The 18,202-nt window shown below is 33.2% G+C and overlaps 1 pseudogene; it reads left to right on the top strand.

Annotated features, from left to right (window-relative positions):
- The first annotated feature begins 749 nt into the window (after positions 1-749).
- On the top strand, positions 750-11,691 carry LOC134692733 (endoglucanase E-4-like; annotated as a pseudogene).
- The last annotated feature ends 6,511 nt before the right edge of the window (positions 11,692-18,202 follow it).

Raw genomic sequence — 18,202 nt, 5'->3', positions numbered from 1 at the left:
GTTCGTTCAATTATTCATCCATCCATTCATTTGATGCACATTTAGGATGATTCCTTTTACACTTCATGACATATAGTTCAGCAATGTGTACCAAGAACTCCCAGAAGTTAATTAATTTGTCTTCAGTTATCTGCAACCATGACCTAATTCTGAATGCAAGTGCTATAAGCGTGTGTATTTGGAGGAGAATGTCTAATTCCCTTGATAATTGAACGGAATTTCTGAACTTTACAGGAACATGTATTCAAACAAAATATTACTAGTTCCCGAACTTTATCTAAAGGTACGTCATTGTGATAAGAATGAGAATGATTGGATAGTATATAAATTAAATGTTAAGACCATAACAAAATATCGTTTCTGGATAAAACCCGAACGAACGTATAGCTCACGAAGGTAAAATTATCTGAAATATATGTTTTCGTGGCCTAAAAAAGTTTTACAAGAATTAACTTTAAAAAAAATCATTATTCATTTTCTCATTCAATTTTCATATACATGTAGCTACAGATTAATAACACATATACATTCTTATATAAGTTTATATTAAATCTTTTGGGTGACATCAACGTGACGCCAACCAAAACTACAGAAATTATAAAAATACATTCAGCGTGTAGCAGTCGTCTTCAGCATTACAAAGTTTTCAAACTCTACATTGTTTTGAGGTCTTTTGAGTATAAGTTAAACTGTTTCATGACGCCTCCAAACTGAGTATAATGAATCTTTGATTTGTTTTATGTAGTGAACAATTGGTGTTTCTGCAGGATGATCGTTCTGTTGCTACTTACTGTCTTGCTATCAGTCAATACTGAGGACCAAGGTGTATATATTGATAATCACTGGGATGGTGGCTTTCAAGGTCATGTTTTACTACACCCTTCAGTAGCCCTTCATGGCTGGACTATCCATGTCAAATTTGATCATCCTGTTGACAAACTTGAGGTAAGCAAAATATCAAATTATATCAACTAAGTCAAATGTAAGATGATAAATAAAATCATCTTAGATACCAGGACTAAACTTAGTATACGCCAGACGCGCGTTTCGTCTACAAAAAGACTCATCTGTCACGCTCGAATCCAAAAAAGTTAAAAAGGCCAAAAAAAATACGAAGTTGAAGAGCATTGAGGACCAAATTTCCTAAAAGTTTTGCCAAATGCAGCTAAGATAATCTATGTCTGAGGTAAAAAGCCTTAGTATTTCAATAAATTCAAAAATTTGTAAACAGTAAATTTATAAATATAACCATATCAATTACAATTCATGTCATCACAAAAAGTGATGACTACTGGGTTTCTGATACCCTCGGGGAAATAACGACACCAATAACTCGATCTAAATTTGCTTGTTTTTGAGTTCTGTTGGAGTAATTGGACTTGTAAAGCCTTCTTTTTAGACAATGATATTTATTTTCCTCCTTATTGAATACGATTGAGCCCATACTGGGTCGTTCGAGCAGTGAATTCCGTTATCACCATACATTATCCATTAAGATCAGGATAGGGAGCTCCTTAATTTCTTTACTCTTAATTTTGTTTGACCAATTTCGTCTAAGAATTCCACACTTCATGGGTACAAATGATCAGGAAGAGAAAATTCAAAATAACAAACAGAAATATAGGGAAACGCATGAACTCTATGGTGCGTCAGGAGCATAAACCTTTCATGCCTGCCCAAACGCAATTTTTCCACACTCAGTAAAACTGTCGTAATCGAAAAAAGTCGTCGACAATTGGTAAACTCACAGATCCGACTAAATTTGTTGTATTAAAGCCCGCGAGACCATGTCAATAGTAATTAAACAGCCCAAATTCATTTGTAATGATTGAATGATAAGCTATAAGATACTAGCATAAGAAGACCTTGTCGTTTGCAATTACAAAGTGCCCAAATCCTTTGTTGATATTTGATAGTATTTTTATATAGCTCTCATGTGAAAAACCTGTAGGCAGGTTTTTATCCTACTATCCGAGACAAAATGGCAGCAAATATTGACAGTAGTTAATCTGAAATCCTCGGTAGAATCCGCTACTCTTCTTCTGAAAAAAGTACGGAATCGACCGAGTGGTGACGAATGCAACCGTAGTATACAGCTGTGCTATAGTAATTACTGTGGATTCATTATTATTCGTTGGATACCATTTTTCTAGGGTTTCGTGTGTTCACGAATATGCAAGTTTTCAACCATCCACGAAAATTGATACCCACGAAAATAAATGAATCCACAGTAATCGATTAAGCGACAACAAATTAGGATTACAAACCAAAGCCGAGGAAACTACAGCAATTATAAGAGAAAAAAATGGAACTAAAGAAACAAAAACTAACACCAACATACATGAAAACGAACTTCAATGTGTACAATTAAAAATTATGACCATATTAATTATCATATATTATTCACGTCAGCACAGACATACATTCGAACATATACAGCAAGCTACGAGCTCTGAAAATTTTCAGTTTTTGCATTTAGACCTGGACGGCTGCATTAACATCTACTAGCGCAGACAAAACAGAATTTGTACTTACAAATAAGGACTATGATAAAGATGTTTTGTCCGGGGGAAACCTGAAGATCGACTTTGTAGCACGTGCTTCGGGTACCACATCTCTAGCAGGGAAAGTAACAATAGAAGGACAGAGTCCACAATCAACAGGAACACAACAACCAAATCAACCAACGGGTAATCCATCAGTTCCACCAGTTTCGACAAATAATTCTACAGGATCACCTAGTCATTCTGTAAAATTGACACCACCACCTGGAGTTGGTAAGCATAACGTTGGTAGATATAGAAGGATAAACTGAATAGTAGAATACATGTAATTTAGCGTGACAGCTATTTGCAAGTGTTTTATTGTTCAATCCATCATTTTCTACATTTGAAAATGTCTATATCAGAAATATGACAGTTGTGAAATATGTGATTAGGGACTTTCCGATTGAATTTCCCTCGGAGATCAGTATTTTTAAGGTCTTTCCTTTTTCTATGAGGAAAGACCTTACTGTATTTCTTCTTCTGATTATTATTTTTATTTCCGCCAAATTTTAACGAAATTTCCTCAAAAAAGTACGCGACATATTGAAGTGATATTAGGTATTTAGTATTGGTTGACCAAAAGCTATCTTGTGGTGAGGGCACGACCCCGTAACATTGTGATTTTAATTCTTATTCATATATATTAATGTTTATTCAGTATTTGTTTTTATGCTAATTAGTTAAATCAATTACGTAACTGTTGCAAATACAGGTTTACAATCGAGGATACTACATCGTTTTAAATAAAGTAGGTTTCATATCGTCCTTCGGAAATTATATCGAGGGACTAGACTGGTTCTCTGTCCGTTATCTGTTTGGCTTTGACAGATCTTGACAACAAAGGTATCTGTGATACCCGTATGTTGCAAGGGAGAGAACCAGCCTAATCGAGGGACTAACTTTAAATTCTTCTGATATAAACAAACATAAGTGTCCATTTCGAGATTTGAATATTATATTTTCACACGGGAAACTATATACAAAAATGTACATCATAAAATAACTATTTTTGTTCCCTATTAGAAAGTTCCCTCTGTACTTAATGTTCTTTTTATCCCTAATTCCGTTGTGTATTTTACTCACGGAACCAGGTTTATGTTTTGGTACGCCAGTCGCGATCTCGATACGATTTGCCCTCAGTTAGGTATTGTTGTGCTTCATATAATATCCAAATGATATTTACAGCTCTTATGTTGTGCTGTTACGCCACCGTTTTATGTAAGGGGAGGGAAACTGTTCACTTACATGTTAAACCCCGACACATTATCAATGTTCATGACGGTTAGTTTTATTGATGTTTAAAGTCATAAGAAACGAGTGACCGGTGAAAAATGATGAATTCTTGAACTAATGCATTCAAACATAATAAACTTAGTCTTCTGTGCACGAATTTATCATTTTTTTCGTGTAAATTTCGTATAATCGTCATTTTTTTCAATCGGTCAGTGTTGTTGTGAAAATATGGCAGGTAATTAATGTTCGTGTTTTGAAGCCGAAGTTTAACGATGGTCACCTGTTTGTCAACAATTGACAAAAAATAAACAAAAAATCATGGAAAGAGAGCACGTGTTTAACATGTAAATTCAGATAATAGTTTATTTTAAGGACATTCATGCGAGCATCCATGCGTATTGTGATCACCGGATTTTTACGAGATGGGTCACACTGAGGTCACTTTGCATACGGAAAATACGTCGGGGGAATTGCTTGCTAGAAGGAAGCAATTAAAATAAAGTAAACTTCTTCTAAATATGAATAAATCAAAGAATTTTCTTCAAAAAAAAGTATATGTACATAAGTTTTATAATGAAAACTATCCATTTAGTTATAAAAAAACAGATGCATTATTTTTGAGGTTTCTTATGACTTTAATTTTCGGTTATCCCGTATCGCCTTTTAAATCAAAACTTAGGTTCAACTCCATGATTCAAAGTTGACCTTATATGGATTTTGTTATTTTATTAAGCTTCATTTGGGTTATAAAGCTATCCAACCTTTTCGGTTAGTATACATACTAAGCTTTCAAATAATCGATTTGATAAAGGTTGATTTAGAAAAGCTGTTCGGGTGAATGACGTTTATAAAGTGTTGATTTCATTTTTGAAGCATTTTAACAGATTTTATTTGTATTTTAGGAGGATCTAAGATGAAATATGACTATGGTAAAGCCATGGCACTTTCCATCTTATTTTATGACGCTCAGAGATCTGGCAAACTTCCTGGTAACAACCCCATCCCATGGAGAGGGGATTCTGCAATGGGTGATAACGGGGATGGACACGACTTAACAGGAGGCTGGTATGATGGCAAGTATATTCATCTTGAAATATATGAAAAACTCCGAAAGAGTCAGTCTCGTAGCAGTGAAGACGCTGCCACTGTTTCGAAGTTTTAGATAATGGTTTACATTGAAAAGAAAGGTTCACATAAGGTGTATACTGCTTTATTTTACAGAAGGTTTGCATGTAACAAAATGTATGATTATATATTGGATAAAACATATACCACGTGTCTTTGTCTATGACATAGTGTTTGGTCACATGTCATCGTCGTTACATGGTATAAATAATTGCCTTTAAAGGGGCACTAGCTGTCAAATTCATGGTAACCGATTTGACTCAAATTCTCATATTTGATTTATAATAATGTTAAACATTTACCCAAACTCCCAAAAGTCTAAAATAAACAGTATACAGAGCATGTTATAGATAATATGTAGGTTCGTTTCGTGTGTATGTTAGTCCAGACGCCATCTAATTAACTATTGATTTGACCTCAGATGACTATATAAGCGATGTAAACATAAATAACATAATAGATTAAACCAACACGTTCAATTAGACTTTTATAGGTCTGTTTGATTTTATCTTATAGATTAAAAATATATGTGTCTCATTGTTTTTAACCGTATTCGAATGATTTTATATAGATCGAATCAGTAATCAAATGATTTACAGTAGTTTCACTTTCATTGTTGACATTCTTTTTCTTAAAATAACCTGTACACGTATAATGCATGCGTTGTCAATCTATAGCGAGGGGTTAAATTGAAGTTCACATGAATACGGATTTAATGAGGTCGGCTAATTCATTTGCAAGTGAAACAATGTTTCATCGCTTAATTTGACAAAATTAAACCATTTTGGCTGCTAAAAGCGAATTATTATTTCACTATTTCACTTTCATTATTGATTAAACAAAAATAATCCTACTTAAGATTTTTTATATATCTCATAGCTAGTGCCCCTTTAATTTTGTAGATAATTTTGTTTTAGAGATAACATGAAGATATTAATAACATTAGAACTGACAAAATTGAAATTCGTTCTTTGATTATCTACTAGTATTCCGTTGTTGAATTGCATAGAAACCGTTTTACCTTTATAAATGTTTGGCTTGGTTTTCGCTGCGAATTCATAGATATTTACTTTTCAGCTGGAGATCATGTCAAATTCAACCTTCCTATGGCAATGTCAGCTCATGTTCTAGGATGGGGATTAGAAAAATTCAAAGATGCATATGAGCATGCTGGAAAACTGAACGACATGTACGATTGTTTAAGAACACCATTGGACTATTTCCTGAAATGTTGGATTCCAAGTCAACAAACTTACTGGGTTCAGGTGATTCATTTGCTCAAAAATCGTTTATGTTATGTATAGGTTTTATGTTCATGTGCATTTAACAATCTCATTTAACCTCGAATACTTATTTAAAACATAAGCCAAAAAGCAAATGACTCATATTGCATAAGAAATAACCAGAAAAGACAGGCGAAAGACCGCAGAGGGACATTCGAGCACGGGAGTCTAGTACAAAACTGAGAAAGCCAAGACAAAACAGGAAAAAAACTAAAGCAAGAACAACATTAATACCAAAGATTAGGCAACATGAACCTCACTAAAAATAGGGGCAACCTTAGATGCTTCGATCCGAAAGGATAAGAAAATCCTGCTCCACATTTGTCACCCATATATATGCCAAATATATGTATACCGGTATGGGCATCAATCGGAAAGATACCATGCACAAGGAATTCTACTCAAACCTTATTTGACGCTGTTTGAAAAGAAATCTATTATAAAAAAAATGCAACTTAGACTTTCAGCGAATTACAAGCTGAAGATTTAAAAAGAATAAAGAATAGATAAAAGGTCTAACATTAAACAATTATATAGAAATGAAGGAACCCCTTTCCATCCCTCATGCATTTTTTTCAATACATATAGGTAGGTGATGGTGGACCAGACCATGCTTTCTGGGGGAGAGCAGAGGACATGCACATGGGCAGACCAGCTTATAAAATTCATCCCGGGCACCAGGAAGTGACGCTGCAGGGAATACAGTTGCAGCACTTGCTATCGGAGCAGTTGTGTTCAAAGAAAAAGGTTAGACAATTTGAAGCACTATGGGAGCACACATTCGTATAAATCGGCCGACTGTGCTGACAAACATTTAGACTGGATTTCTTGTGTTTATTTTTTTTTATTTCATATAATTTAGATATAATGTAGATGTTTTAAAAGTACAAACCATTATTTTACTGTGGGGAACATAGTTTCAGCACTTTTATCGGAGCAGTTACTTTAAACGTCAAAATTGTTGAATAATTTCTCAATTGCCAGACCTTGTCATATTTAGCCAACTAACATGAAACGTTTTTAATTAGATTGTATAATCGGACCATATGAGCCGAATGAAATTTCTAATATTTTATATCTTGGTTGGCTCAATAAACTCATCATAGATACCAGGTCTAAATTTTGTATATACGCCAGACGCGCGTTTCGTCTACAAAAAACTCATCAGTGACGCTCGAATCCCAAAAAGTTTAAAAAGCCAAATAAAATACAAAGTTGAAGAGCATTGAGATCCAAATTCCTAAAAGTGTTGCCAAATACAGCTAATGTAATCTATGCCTGAAGTAGAAAAGCCTCAGTTTTTCAAAAAAATCAAAATTTCTGAAGTTAAACAATGCTTTGAAATAAATGCCATATTTTGTTCATAATGCCTTAATAACCTTGTAATTATGATGGCGAAGTGTGAACATGATCTACATTTCAGTCAAATTGCACGAGGTAACATTAATGGAGTACTACGAAATTAATTTCATTACTTTAACCTTCTCCTCACTATTTGTCGCATTCATTAAGTAAGAACTGCTTCAATTTAAGTTTGAAGATTTCCGTTTTAATATTTCAGATGCTGGTTACAGTGCTAAATTATTGGAAGCAGCTAAATCATTGTACGAGTTTGCCAAGGCTAATCCCGGTATATATTCAAACAGCGTTCCTCAAGCAAAGGCCTTTTATGGGTAATATCCTAGAAATGCTAGTAGTTTATCATATTCTACGCAGATCTTACAATATTCGTATAGTTATAACTTGATATTATTCTCTGTAGATGTTGACAAAAGTAAAGTAATTTTCTTTTTTCTACGTTAATATCTAGATGTAATATGGATGAGTGATTCGAAATAATATTTGATTTAAAACTTCAGTAATGAAAAACCTCCTGACCCCTTGCCCAAATATTTAGACCTTGGTATCAAGTCAATAATTATTTCTACACGTTTAATATATTGCATATCACTACTTTCGAAAGTCGATCAATCTACCCGGGTATTACAGCTTCATCACCGTAAACAACTGACTGTCACGAAAAAGGCCAATAGCATGAAAGTGTCGTCAAACACAAGTCAATAAATATTTTTTTTATATTTTCTTAATTAGCTCATCAGGATTTAAAGATGAAATGTGTGAAGCTGCAGCTGAACTTTATAAAGCCACCAAAGATCAAAAGTATTTGACAGATGCTAAGTCTTTCTATGATCCTGCTTTGGCATGGGGTTATTCGTGGGATGCAAAACAACCAGGTTGTCAGGTATGTCAATGCGATTATGAAATACACTTGAAGAGATTTTAGATATTTTCTTGCTGTATATTCGGTACTGTTAAAAATAAGGAAACATTTTGAAAATCGCGAAACCTAATCACGGAAAAATGGGCTGGAAAGGGCTAAACGCGAAATGAGCTACCTTAAATATATTGTATACGCAGATAAAACAGCTACGGAGCAGTCTTTGAGACTAAACGAATTAAACTACATGCAAACTATATGTTGTGGATAGTAGGGATCTGTTTGCAATGAACATGTTTTAGATAAGACTAAAACACTGAACATGTCTATGTATTTTAGACCAGTTATATTAAAATGTAAAAGAAACTATCGCTGAAATGAAATTATATGCAATGCATTTATCTTTTTACGAGTATTCTTTAAAAGCAGTGTTAGTTCCGGTTTTTTGTTTTATTTGATGTGCTCGATGTACAGTGTACGAAATACTAGAAATTCCAGAATCAATGAACAAAGAATTGTCTTGATTAAAAAAAATTGGTACGTAAGAAGAAAACCCTGAATCCATTCTAGTTTCATTTGATTTTTACTGCATACTTTATAGCTTCTTCTCTGGGAATTAACTCAAGAAGCTAAATATAAAACTAACATGGAAGAATTTATGGCATCATACGCCCCTGGTGGTTCTGTTCCTATGACACCATGTGGATTGACTTACAGGGATAAATGGGGGTCAAACAGATATGCTGGTAAGTCGTTATTCTTACTCGTACGATCTAAGGGGACATTTAATCTTTACAAACATATGTCAATGATCTTTAAAATGAAATAAACAAATAACGACAAAAGTACAATACCTTCATGACAACTACATTAACCCAAATGACACAAAATCATAAACATCAAGGATAAAGCAACAGACTTTTCTATAATAATGTTGACGTTACCATAAACTAAATGTATTGAAGCCAATATTTTCACTTTTGACAAACCTTAGATATATGACTGTAGTAATTCATACAAGTGCAATATTTCATGTTTCTCGTGGTACTATTTAGCAATTTAATTGCTATTCATTTAAACATACAATTGTAAATCCTGTCATCCATCATTGTGTAAAATATCAATAATAAAAGACACATAAAGAAGTTATTGGATTTGTTTTGTATTAAAAAGAAAGGGCGAAAGATATAAAAGGGCTCATAAGTCATAAAATTAAACTAGCAAAAAAAAACCAACTGGCAACAGTAAACAATAAACAAAACACAACATAGTAAACTTGTAAAAATGCGTATGTTTTTGTTTGACAATTTTAACAACTGCAGCATCGTGCATATATAGCATTGCTGTGTAATGATTTGTCATTCAGTCATTAAAATTTTAAAAGTCATGTTTCCAAAAAGAACCCTTCCTTACAAACAATGAACAGATAAAACCGTTTTTTACTTGACCTTTACTATAAGATACTTAAATATGGTTATTTTTCTTTATAGCTAATGCTGCTTTTATTGCCGTGATTGCTGTTGCCGATGGAATAGGTGGAGATAAGTTTCTGAATTACGCCATGTCACAAATAAACTACATCTTAGGGGACAATAATAAACATTTGAGTTATGAAATAGGATTTGGAAATAATTATCCGAAGAAGCCTCACCACAGAGGAGCGTAAGTATACAGTTTATACTTCACAAATGGGTTAACTGATTTTTTTGGAAATACAAGTAATTATCTAAAGAATCGGCAGAGTAAAACATGTTTTTCGAAATCTCTACCCTCCTCTTATACAGCATGCCAATTTCAAATAATTCAACACACACCAATCCGCACTGTAAAACTCAGTTAAAAATAATTCTTAGTCCGGTATCAAAAGAAACAAAGCAAAAACAATGATACATACATTAACATAGAACTACTAGCAATTAATAACATGCTAGCTCCAGACCTCAGTTAAAGTGGTTGAAAGATTGTCTTCATCATGAAAATCAAGCACAATTTCTCCCATTAGTGTTTAGGTATTATACCATCATAACATAGATGAGAAGATAAAAGAGGGACGAACGATACAAAAGGGACAATCAAACTCATAGATTGAAACTAAACTGTTAACGCCATGCCTAAAATTTAAAAGACAAACAGACAAATAATAGTACGATAAACTGTACATGTGCCTTCACATGATTATTTTTTATTTCACAGAGCATGTAAGCCAGGTTGGTGTGCGGCCTCATGGCAAGATAGTCCGCATATTTTGTACGGTGGTCTTTGTGGTGGACCCGGTCCGAATGACGATTATCAAGACAATCGCGATGATTATGTCAAAAACGAAGTAGCTTGTGATTTCAATGCCGGTTTCCAAACTGCATGTGCAGGTAAAATTGTTCATTCATATAAAGCCATAACTATGATCGACCTTTTAATAGTTTTATAAAAACTTAGATCAGTAGAAAAAAAACACATTGGGTACTGAAATTTTGGGTGATTTGTTTTTGAGCACGGATTAATATATGATAAAACCAACTGCTTCATTTGATGAACACACAAAAGTTCTTAAGATTACGAAATATAAAAGTTAAAGCGTTTCATTACTAAGGTAAAATAAAACACCTCGGTATACACTGAGATTTTTTTTGTGGAAGGTCAGTGGTTCTGTCTAGGCAATCCGTCTTCCCCTACCAATAAAAAACAATCCCCATGAGACAGCGAATAGTTCTGAAAGTATCATTTACCATGAACAATCAATCTTACACACTGAGATGTATATAGAAAACATTGCTTAGATAAAAGTAATTAACACAATTGCGTCTGTCTGTTCGTAGAATTAAACCTGAACACTAGTTATCAAAGGTAGCAGAATTATAATTTATTACCCAAGACGCGCGTTTCGTCTACATAAGACTCAGTGACGCTTAGACCAAAATAGTTATTAAACCAAACAAGTAAAAAGTTGAAGATCATTGAGGACCCAGAATTCTTAGTTTTTCGAAAAATTCAAAGTTTGGAACAGGACATTTACAAAATGATTATATAATTAATATTTATGTCAACACTGAAGTGCTGACTACTGGGCTGGTGATACCCTCGGTAACGAAACGCCCACCAGCAAAAGTCTTGATTTATTTGTTTTAAACTCAACAGGAAACGTGTATATAAGCCGGTTTAATTTCTTATTCGTTCACGTTATAAAAATACATCATCTTTATTTTGTTTTACAGGTCTTTACCATTTTGCAATCAACAACCAGCTGCCTCCATCTCCACCGGCGAAATGTTGATTTGTTATATACTGAGAAGACTAAAAACTTACATATGTTATAATAAAGTAAAGATGTATAGTAGTTTTCTATTGTCAGGCTCAGCCTCAGCCTATTTATCACAGCTTTTAGGAATGATTTCTTTTAAATGCTCTTTAAAAAAAATCCACAGCAGTAAACGAGTGTTCAAAGGTCATAAATCGATTGAGAGAAAACAAATCCTGATTACAGATTAAAACGTTAAAAGAGGAAAACACATCAACTAAAAAAGGAAAACAAAGGAACAACAGAAACACTGAAGTACAACAGAAACAAACCACGGCCGACACTCGGCTAACCGAGAGATAGGTCGGTTAATCTATATTGAGTATGCGGCTATATCGGCGGTGGGTCTGTTAATCGGGTTGGTTATACGTCTGTTAAGAGTAAAACTCACAATTTAATGTTAAACTCTGTTAAATATACCGATTTTTTGTCACATTATGAGAATCACATCAAAAAAAGAAAAGTGTCTGACAAAATGATATCTATCATAGAACATTTTCCACCATTAAACAAAATGCATAGCCTGTGCAATTTTAAGTAAAACGAAAAGGCGTCGCGCAAGTATGTGGTTTTTATGCTTGTACGCATATGCAATATTTTAGATAAAAGGCAAACAAACATTTTTAGATATGATTTGAAGGACACAAAGTTCTAAAAAATCAATTGTCATTGATAAATATTTCATAATTGTTATATAAGTTGAGTACTACCACATTTTAATGAATATTACGGTAATATAGTCTGTTAATGGGTTGGACACTTTAAATCGTGTCAGTTAAGAGTTATTTAGCCACGAAAATAGTCTTACTACCTTGAGTTTATATTTTCACAAACAAAAATGAGATGTACTTATGACGAAAAAATTACAATTCGGTGCAACATACGGGGCGCCGAATGGGACTCTTATGGTTTTGTACAAAATTCAATTTTGTCATAACAAAATCATTTTTGTCTTACAAAACTATGTGCTACAGACTGTGAGAACTTCAATTTTGTGATGACAAAATTCATTTGTGTAGACAAAATTCATTTTTGTCATGACAAAATTCATTTTTGTAGACAAAATTCAAATTTGTCATGACAAAAGTCAATTTTGTCTAAAAGGTATGCAAATATAAACATATTTGCATACAAAATTGACTTTTGTTACCTGATATGGAAATTAAATCACAAAAGTCAATTGTGTGAGGTAAGATTCAATTTTGTGAGACAAAATTAACTATTGTGAGACAAAATTCAATTTTGTGAGACAAAATTCAATTTTGTCAATTTTGTTGAGACAAAAGTCAATTTTGTTAATTTTGATGAGACAAAAGTGAATTTTGTCAATTTTGTTGAGACAAAAATCAATTTTGTCAATTTTGTTGAGACAAAAGTCAATTTTGTTAATTTTGTTGAGACAAAAGTGAATTTTGTCAATTTTGTTGAGACAAAAATCAATTTTGTCAATTTTGTTGAGACAAAAGTCAATTTTGTTAATTTTGTTGAGACAAAAGTCAATTTTGTCAATTTTGTTGAGACAAAAGTCAATTTTGTGACGACAAAATTCATTTTTGTGACGACAAAATTCATTTTTGTGACGACAAAATTGACTTTCGTGAGACAAAATTGACTTTCGTGAGACAAAATTGACTTTCGTGAGACAAAAATCAATTTTGTTGAGACAAAATTCAATTTTGTCAATTTTGTTGAGACAAAATTCAATTTTGTCAATTTTGTTGAGACAAAATTCAATTTTGTCTCACATTGGTCAATTTTGTCTCACAAAAGTCAATTTTGTCAATTTTGTTGAGACAAAATTCAATTTTGTCAATTTTGTTCAGACAAAATTCAATTTTGTTGAGACAAAAGTCAATTTTGTGTAACAAAAGTCAATTTTGTGTAACAAATGTCAATTTTGTGTAACAAAAGTCAATTTTGTGTAACAAAAGTCAATTTTGTGTAACAAAAGTCGATTTTGTATGCAAATTAGTTCACAGTAACCAAACTTAACTAATTTGAATACAAAATTCACTTTTGTCGCCCAATTTTCAAATTAGGTAACAAAATTCAAGTCTGTGCAACAAAAATGAATTTTGTCATGACAAAAGTGACTTTTGTCCGCTGATAGATAATTTTGTATGACAAAATTTTAAATTAGTAGTATGATACAAATTTTGTTAAACTGAACTCATTTTTGTTGAACAAAAGTCACTTTTGTCCGTACAAAATTGAATTTTGAGTACAAAACCACAAGAGTCTCATTCGGCGCCCCGTACAACAGTATCCTTATACTTTTATTTTAATTTTCTTTCTCTGCATTTCATTAAAAGGGTGTGTCACTTTAATTAGCGTTATATGGACTGATTGGCCGCTCGTATTCGCATGAATTTATTATTTACGCCAAGTTATCAATCAGCCTTATTTCTTTGTCTGGTCAAAGTCTGTAACATCTATGAATCTGTCATGTGTTGCAATTCAGCTGGTTAAATTCCATGCGTTTTCTTTAGAATAGTAAGGCTTTTCAACCTCAGGAATAGATTACCTTATGCCGGCGTCACACATTGGCGGATAGACCAGCGTGCACTAAACATACAGAGAAAACTGACAAAGTCGGTTATACGTTAGTTGCACGCCATAGGAACGCTAAGCAATCGTTCAAAGCGCGTTGCATAAATTTGAAGTACGTTGAAATACAAAGGTAAAGTTGAGAAAGAAAATGGGGAATGTGTCAAAGCGACAACAACCCGACCATAAAACAGGCAACAGACAAAGGCCACCAATGGGTCTTCAATGTAGACAGAAACTCCCGCAGCCGTAGGCATCCTTCAGCTGGCCCCTTAAAAATATGGATACTAGTACAGTGATAATGGACGTCATGATAAACTCCGAGTTATACACAAGAAACGAAAATTAAAAATCATATAAGACTAACAAAGGCCAGAGGCTCCTGACTTGGGACAGGCGCAAAATTGCGGAGGGAATAAACATGTTTATGAGATATCAACCCTCCCCCTATACCTCTAGCCACTGAAGGAAAGTAAATACGCTTGATGAACGCTACAACCCGAGAAAAATTTTTATGCAGCATTTAAAAACATACAACATACGCCAACATACGTTTCTTGAACGCCGGATAAACGCTAAGCCTTAGGTACGCTTCTAGTACGCCCAATACACGCTTAAAGCATATTGGCAGCGAAAATGATTTTTAACATGCCGGAGCTATACGCTGATGTGTGACGCCGGTATAAGTTGTATTTCCTCAATGCTTTTCAACTTTGTTTTTGGCCTTTTAAACATTTTTTTCGAGCGTCACTGATGAGTTTTTCGTAGACGAAACTCGTGTCTGGCGTAAATATAAGGCGCAAATATCAAATTTCAATCCTGGTATCTATGAGGAGTTTATTTCCGGTATGTATTTTTCCTTTGTACCGAGTCATCATTCTCATTTTCTGCCGCCTAAGGAAATGTTCTAAACCGTGGTTCTGAACAAGAAATTAGGAAGTTTTTTTTATATTAGTGTTGGGTGCTGATTTAATGTGTATCAACAAGACAGCTTTATATTCCTGTAAATCACAATTAATGCATAATATTAATTTTATTTGTCGAGTAATGATATATTCCTATGATATCGCAAGTCATTTAGCCGACTTGCAGTCTGCAAACGTGCTTGTTTTTCTGTCGATTGACCTTCCAGGTGGTGTAGAGAAAGGTTGAAGTTGAAAGGTTTGTCTATATTTGTTTGCATTATAAACATATTTCAGTTCATTTTATTAAAAAAAGTCAAAACATTAGAAAGTTTATCTCTAATTTATGTACTTGTTAACTATGTAAATGACAAATTAATTGGTGCAATTCATATCAATGAAACAGAATCCACATGATATATGCGACCATTCTTTGATGAAATTAATATTACTTTGATTTTACACTTTTTAAAATCATTTCTATCAATTTTCAGATTCCATTGTCTAAACTTATGTTTCATTGTTCATGTGTTGTTTCCATTTATTCTAGCCACTAATCTTGGGCCTATCTCTTTATTCAGATAACACCCCATATAGCAATTAAATTATTCTTGTAATGCCATTCATAACTCTTAACAGACCATTTAACAGACCGAGTTTTATACATCCGACCCATTAACAGACCATATTTTTATCAAAAATTAATTTATGTCACCAAAATACAGTTTTTCGTGTAGATTTTTCACATATTGATGTTTATATGGTAAACAAACATAATGCCAGTCTTTTTTCGATGTTCAAAAGATTGCATGCAAGTAAACTCAACCAACTTGTCATATTTGTGTACATTTTGTGTGTGTAAAATGTGTATAAATTTACTGATGAGTAACTCGCCTTTTCATTTTATAGATCGTTTATTGGACCAAGAAAAAAAATAATTACACCACTGGATTCAGTACTCCAAATAATTTTGTCAGACATGAATAGTTTTTATGATATAAATATAATTAAAAAGTTATACAATGAAACATGCTGACCTTGCACTGATTTTCACGATAACACCTGATTAACAGACTTTAGCCAACCCGATTAACAGACCCACCGCCGATATAGCCGCATACTCAATATAGATTAACCGACCTATCTCTCGGTTAGCCGAGTGTCGGCCGTGCAAACGCCAACACACATAGAAACAAACTACCATGTGTGACTTGGTACAGGATACATAAAGAAACAATGAAGGGTTAAACCTGGTGTGATGGCTAGTCAAATCACCCACTTTATGACAATGTTACAAAATATCGTTAAAATGTAGTGTTGTCAAAGGTTAACAGATCAATTGTCCAGTAAATTGATTGGTATTGTTAATCCAAAAATATATTAAAACTTCTTAATTTTTTTTTTTGATTTCAAAAAATGCATTATCCGTCTTTTAAATCTTCAGTTGCATTTTAAACTGTAAAATGCCAAAGTAATTTTAGCTATTTTTCGTAAAATGAATTAGAACTTGTCTCTCCGCTAGGTGCAAGTTCTTAAGGAAACGTACAATGCAATTAGTCTACATTTTTTTAATACGATTGAATTTTACGATTTACTTCATTATTACATTGTTGTTCTTATATTGTGAAGACCTACATCTGAATGTGCAATCTCCGTCGTGCAAGGCTTTGTCATACTTCAAAAGAAATGCTGACTAAAAAATTGTGCGATGCAAACCAATGTGAATGAAATCAATGTATATTTGATAGTACGAGTAACATGCTTAATGATTTCAAATTGATCTACTCCATATTATTTTCGGAGACAACAAGAGACAATGAAAGAATATACGGTTTCAGAATTATTAAATTCTGCGAGATCAAGATTTTTTTATTTTTTTTTCAATCTGAAGTTAGTACAAACGCCGTAGTTGATAAGGTGTATTTGATTATATTATAACCAGCAACTTAAACTACTGGTTAACAGGTTTATCGGTCGAACGATTATTCGAGTAACCGGTTAGGCAAAAGTGAACGATTTGACAACACTACTAAAATGACAACACTGCGTGACTGAAATACAACACAAATACACACAAGAACATTTATCACAGAGAAACACACAAATAAATAATACAACAGTCAACACAAGATGCAAACCGCATACCACCATTGACAGACACCACAGGATATATCACACTCGTACTTTATTTGTCCTCGCAAATGTCCAACTGCTTTATTCGAGGGCCACATGATAGGTATTGTGTAGTCTAAAGCGTCTTTAGCGTATCATATCATAGGCACGAAATATTTGTTGATTTTTTTTTCTTTATCTAAAATATAGGTGAATTTTACATAGATAAATGAAAATTGATAATACAAAAATCTAAACGAGGTTGTTAAATTTGATGTATGCCTTTTGTGCCTTTCTGTTACATTTGTTTGTCTTTATTGTGATTAAGATGCTAACACGCCAATGTGGACTGCTTTACTCCTATTTTTGACAGTTTTAACTATAGTTTCTGTTTGTTTTGTTCACGCATCGTTGTTAATTACATTAAAAGTATAGGAGTGACCAATAGCTTCTTATATCCACGCATGTTAGTCCTTAATTTCACATCTTCAATTTTTCACATTGATCTGACCTTGACAACTTTGACCCAAGCTCAATTCATCAGTTTAACCAAATTCTCCAAATTTTCATTAATATATTTTGCAGTTTGTCTGTAATGCATAAAACATGTTTTCTCACATAAAAAAAAATAATCTAACAAAGCAACTACCATTGTTAAATGCCCGACATTGAACGAGTTCTTTTTGAATTTGTCGTCTTACAAAGCTTCATATAATGACTTGCAGCTGCTGACATTTTGCAGTACCAATTCACAGAACATAATAATCGGTTTTTGTGTGTTTTATTAAAAAAAAATTAAATAAAGTTTTTGTAGTTAAAAGGGTCACTGGCTTCCAAATTCATTTTCACCGATTTGACTAAAATTCTCATATTTTATTGATATCAATGTTAAACATTTTTCCAAACTATTAAAAGTATGAAATAAAGAATTTACAGGACATGGT

Source organism: Mytilus trossulus, chromosome 12 (genome assembly GCF_036588685.1).
Source record: "Mytilus trossulus isolate FHL-02 chromosome 12, PNRI_Mtr1.1.1.hap1, whole genome shotgun sequence".
NCBI lineage: Eukaryota > Metazoa > Mollusca > Bivalvia > Mytilida > Mytilidae > Mytilus > Mytilus trossulus.
Note: the sequence above shows the minus strand (reverse complement) of the source record. Positions and strands in the feature narration are given on the sequence as shown.